General features: G+C 38.1%; 1 pseudogene; it reads right to left on the bottom strand.

The window, feature by feature from the left end:
• Positions 1–1427: 1427 nt before the first annotated feature.
• LOC101635703 lies at positions 1428–2135 on the bottom strand (annotated as a pseudogene).
• Positions 2136–6020: the final 3885 nt, after the last annotated feature.

Below are 6020 nucleotides of genomic sequence, written 5' to 3'. Positions count from 1 at the left end.
CTTAGAGGAAAAAGTTGTTTGGGGTTTAGAATCACATACTCTGTGATGAAAGATAAGAAGAGTCCGCAGCACCTGCAATGTCTGCTGAGGTCCTCAGCGGTAGAGGCTACCAAGCCTTCTACAAAACAAGCCACTGAAACCACAGTCACCGTGGTTCGCATATTTGACTGGGTATTAGAAATAATGGGAACTAGGGACCTCCCTGCTAGGGCAAGGGGTTGAGTCTCAGCACATGAAGCTATCCACAAGCTACTGCAGCACGAGTTTGATCCCCAGTCAGGGAGGTGGCACACACGGCACAGCAAACCTCTCCTGTCTCACCCACTGCCCCCCTCAGCAGGGCATTTCAGTAGATCTGCCTGTTCTGCTCCCCACTCTATCTGATTCTGCTCACCAACCCACCCTCACACCTCCTGAACTCGAGCTATTGTATTTATAAATAAATATTTAAAAGAATGTCCTTTGGTCTTGATTCACTGACTAACAGCACTATTAATCACAAGAATAAGTTATTAAGATTGATAGATGGTAATTACAATGTTGACTTCCACTCTTAATTTAAAGACTTAGGGAACTGTTTGCTAAGTTTTCTGATCTTTTAACCAGTTTGAGTGTTCATTTTATATCTTGCTATTTTCCTGATTTCATTTACTATTTGAAATAGTTCTTTGGAGATCGTTGGACACGGACACACACACACACACACACACACACACACACATACACACGATGATAAGGTCAATAGCAAGTAGAAATAATTTTATTTTCTCCATTCCAATTTCAATGCCATTTTATTATTAACTATTTTCTTTAGCTAGAACTACCAACACCATGTTAAACAGAAGTGGCTAAACTGTACAAAATGAAGAATGATGTAAAAAAATAAAAAAATATATAATGAAGAAAACAAAACAAAATAAAATACATTGTTGAAGATTTTGCAAATAGTTTTCTTGTCTAATAGTAACTTCAACTGGTCCTGAGTCCAAGACACATACAGTCTCATGGTACAAATCAGTGTTCCTTCCTCTTCTATTTTTAAAAAAATATTCAGGAAACAGTAGTGTAAATTATTTAGCTGTTTGGTATAACTCACCAGTGGAGCTACCTGATCTTTGCTTTTCTTATCTGGAAGACTTCACAATATTATTGATATTTAAAGGAGTAGCTTTTAGTTTTGTTTACAGTACAACTTTTTCATTTATCCTCAGTCTAACCTTTGGCATTTCCTTCCTTCTGCTCGCTTTGGGTTTTACTTGCTCGTCCTTTTCAATCCCTTCATATATAAAGTTGGCTACTTTCTTTCCTATTTGATTTCAGTCTTTACTGCTATTTATTTCCACATGACCAATGTTTTTGCTGCCTCCAACAGGTTTTGATTCGTTTTTATTGTTGTTAATAACACAATTTTATTAACCCATACACAATTACTTGTCTTCTGGCTTGTGGAAAGAATAGGTCAGACAACATTTGCCACAGTAATATCTATCAAAGTGGCAGGCTATCAGAACTCCAGCACAGTCATTTCATGGGCACTTCTGATGAAGAAAACTAATTTTACCACTCTCATCCACCTTACAACATTTCCAGACAGCCAGCTTAACCTTTTTCCTCTTATGTTAACTTTCCTTTGGAGCAGTATAAGCCTTATTTCTTTTATTTTTTAAAGATTTATTTATTGATCTATGCATGCAAGAGCTGCAGTGCAGGCCAGAGGTACAAGGGTCAGAGACAGAGTGGGGAGCGGAACAGGCAGGACCATGAAGTACATTGCTGAGGGGAGCAGCGGGCAGGACAGGAGAGGTCTGCCGCACCATGTGGGTCACATCCCAGGCTGGGGATCAAACACCTGCTGCAGTGGTTGCAGATAGCTTCATAGTGCTGTGTTTTAATCCCTTGCACCACCAAGGAAGTCCAAGACTTCTCTATTTTCTTAGCACTCAGGACAAGATGAAGAGTGAGGACTCCTTTCGAATGTTGTAGTCAAAGTACATTTATCTTCCAGTTGCTTGTGAGCAAAGCTCAGAAAATTCCTTCCTTATCCTGAGTCTTGGCCTTTATATTTTCTATGTATTTAAGGGTTCAACCTTGAGAATGGTAGTCTTCCCCATAAGGATTTTCATGAAAATCTGCATCTTGATGGAGGTTCACTGCATATGGCAGATCTGAAAAGGTCTTTTATTTTGATATATCTTTATTTCAAGTTATTTTATAATTTCAGATTACTTCTAAACTGATACACTGCTTGTTTAAGAAGTGATTATTGAGTTTCCACATATTCATAATCTTTTTTCAGTTTTTATTCTAGTGTTGATATCCAGTTTAATTCCCGTGCCCTAGGAGAAACTACCTTGTATGACTGCAACATCTTCAATATTTTACAATATTTATTTTTATTCATGTATGCATACAAGAAGTGGGGTTTAGGACAGAGGTGGGGGGGCAGCGGCGAGGGCTATGTGTGTGAGAGGATTTACCAGAGACAAAGCAGGGAGCATAATAGTGCGACTGAGGCAAGGCAGGAGAGGTCTGGTGCACCATGTGGGTCACCTCCTTGGCTGGGGATCAAACTCCTGCTGCTGCGGCTGCAGATAGGTTCATAGTGCTGAGACTTAACACTGCCCCACCTGGGAGGCCTTAACTGCAACATTTTAGATGTATATATATGTATGTATGTATTTCTTCTTTGTATGTTTGCATATACACACATATATATACACACACATATATACACATACATGCATATTCCTTCTTTGCATCTTATACTATAAAGGTTTTCTTTGGCAGCTTAAGTCTGGGAGAGATCTAAGGAATGTGATAGGGTGTAAACATCCATAGCACTGTCCTGTGGACTTCCTTCAGTGCTCTTCTGTTTGTTTCCCATTACTCTCTAGCCAGGGGCCCCAAACACCATTCTAGCCCTTCTTTTCAACCTCTTGGAGGTTCCTGAATCTTGGTTTCTACCCATGCATTTTAGGAAAGGCAAAGGAATTCTGTTAGATATGTACTAGGAAATTGATACACAGAAGATAAGAGGGGAATGTTTGAGGCCTTAAGACTATAAGTAATCCCCATTTTCCAAGGTTCTGAACTTACAGGGAAGTAGACAGAAATTTGCTGTGCACACATCATTCCTGCCTGCTTTGGGGACATCTGCAATCTCTAATGTTGAATCTGCATTTATTTATCCCTCCAACATCCCATCCCAGTTACTGAGGCAACCCAGTAACCAGATGGGCTTGGGGAATATTAGATTACAAGAGTTCTTAAAGACAATGCATTAGCTCAATTATATCCTTCCTCTTCCTTTTAACTTATCTTAGAAATTATTTCAAACACCAATGATTTACTATTTAAAAGCATACATTTTTTTTTCCAGGTCATCTTTTCAAAATTTAATATGGTTAGAAAATTCACAAAACTAGCCCAAGTGTCCTAAATAAATATATATTTAAGTTACTATTTATGACTGGCCTCAACAAATAACTATAATTTTAATTCTACATGCCAAGTATCTAATATAAATATCTTTATTTAGTAACATAGGACCTTCTGTAATTTAAACTAGAGACTTTTCGTTCCTATGCTAAAATCATTTGTGGAAAAGGAAAGCCTGATTTTAACAAACAGATGGCAAGAATGTCAGGAATTACTAGGTCCCTAACCTTGTGCTCTTTTGGAATGTTCAACACAAGCATTCATGAAGTAGATCTCTAAAGGAAGGGGGAAGACATATGCATATGTCTTGCTGGCAGGTGAGTGAAGCATGTACACAAATGATGGTGTGAAAATATGTCCAAATTATGTAAATGACGGAAAAGTAATACAATTGGAGGGATGGGGAAGAGTACTGTAAAAGGTGGGGGAAAGATGAGAGAGGGGTTCTGAGGTGAGCATGGAGAAACTGCTCCCCTTTTCCATGTCCACATGCTTATGGCCATTTCCATGATAACTGCTTTCATACCAAAGTCAGTGTCTCTGTTTTACTCAGAACTAGAGTATCTCTCATTTCTAAGCAGAACCCACAAGTGAAGTATTATTTCAAGCCATGGAGATTTGGGGACTGTTTCTTTCTAGAGCACAACTAGCCTATCTTGACTAATTTAGTCAAGTTCCATGTGTGAAAGATGTACTAATGAAACTGGCATTCAAGATAAGTGAGGTTGTATTGGAAATCTAATCAGGGCTATGGATTTCTTGAGTTCTGTGGCTTATTCTCTTGCCTGTCTTAAAGTATAACAGGTTTAATTATCACACACATTGACTTGGCCAATCTGTAATAGGGTATGGAGAGATTTGAATCTTCCTTCTCTAGATCATTGCTGTGGATAGCAAACAGACTGCAAGTCTCCACAAAGACTCCTGTAATGTTATTTCTGACAGGTTTTCAATAGTCTGCGAGAATGTAATCACTGGACACATTCCAAGCATTCATGTTACAAAATTTCCTGACAAAACTGACACTGATTGGCAGACTTGTTTGCAGCTGGAAATAGGGAGTTTAATGATTTGGTTTGATTTTTGTCTTTGTGAGCAGAAAGGTGTAACAGATGCATTCACCTGCTTTAAAAGAGAAAGGATTCTTGCCCTTCTGATTTTGCCATGTGAAATTCTTCCTCAAACTAAAATATAATCATGAGGGGTAGAAAACTGTTTTGTTCCAGGAAATATCAGAACCCTCCTTCCAGTAGCTTTCTGGAAATACAACACAGCAAGGTTCACGGGCTGAAACTAGGACCACCTTAGAACAAATTTCTAAAGCAGATTCACACTCAGCAGTCACATAGATATTTGTTTGTCAATATGTGGTCCAAATTGATTTCTGGTCCTGTGTGTTTAGTGTTAAATTTTTACATTACCTCTTTCACAGTTAGAGTGTCTCTTTTTCTTTCCTTAAATTTATATACCTGGTGTTCCCAAATAGAACTAGTTTAACATCAGTGAATCTTTATGCTACATTAGGGATTATAATTGTAGAAAATAAGTTGAGATATTTCTGCAAACAATTTATTCAGTAAACTTATTTCTATATGGAATCTCCCCCAAACAATATTCAATATGATTAAATCATTTTATTTCCTCCAAAACCAACCCATCTTTTTGTATTCTCTGAAATGGTTAGTGGAAATTTCTCCCCTCCTGGAAAAGGTTAATTGCTAATCATAGCCAAATTTTTTTTACAGCCAAATTTTAATCCTTCTGTTCTTTTACACATAAATTTCCTTTAACAGAATCTCTACTCCACCTTCCAGGATCATTATTCCTTATTTACAGATCAATCTCTCCTGCCACACTGTAAATTTTCAACACAGGTGCCTCTGTGGACAGCTTCTAGGACAGGACTTGTTATCTAATAAGTTTCAAAAAATGACTATTGAGTGAAGAGTTTCTTAGTTCGTTGTCCCGCCCTCTAGTCTCACGTCCAGTGCATCTTCAGCCAAACCTTCTCATCTGCAGGAATTCCAGATCTTTCCTAAATCATGTCTCCAGAAAATCTATAACAAAGTACAACTTCACGACTTGCTTATTATCTCTTTGTTTTGATGTTTTGCCTGTGCTTTGCTCATAATATTTCCTCTTTGTATGGTAAAGACTAAATAGAGCATGTAGATGACTATTATATATACTATGTCCATGAAAGAGATGATTCTCCCTTCTTTATCTTAAAGTTCCTTTTGCACGGATAACATAGGGACCCCTCCATAAATAACTTAGAACTTTACTCACATCCCCCCATGACTATCTACTGTTTGGTTATCCATTGGGCCTGCAGATCTGCACTCAGCATGATGGGCCCATGGAAATGTCCACACAGCCCGGGAAGTGGACTCAGCCATTTGAAAAGGAAAACAGTCAGCAATGTGTTTCAGATATTGCATGTTTGAAGACAACCTACAAATATAGAAGATACTATCGTGTCATTAAGTTGACCAATTTTGATAGAGACAGATGTACAAAACTCTTAGACTGTAGAGAAATGGGGGATGTGGTACTCCATTGACTTACTGTTTTTTCCATCT

The sequence above is a fragment of the Condylura cristata genome, unplaced genomic scaffold (genome assembly GCF_000260355.1).
Source record: "Condylura cristata isolate star-nosed mole 26May11 unplaced genomic scaffold, ConCri1.0 scaffold00027, whole genome shotgun sequence".
NCBI classification, from domain to species: Eukaryota; Metazoa; Chordata; class Mammalia; order Eulipotyphla; family Talpidae; genus Condylura; species Condylura cristata.
This window is presented reverse-complemented; position numbering and strand designations above follow the sequence as displayed.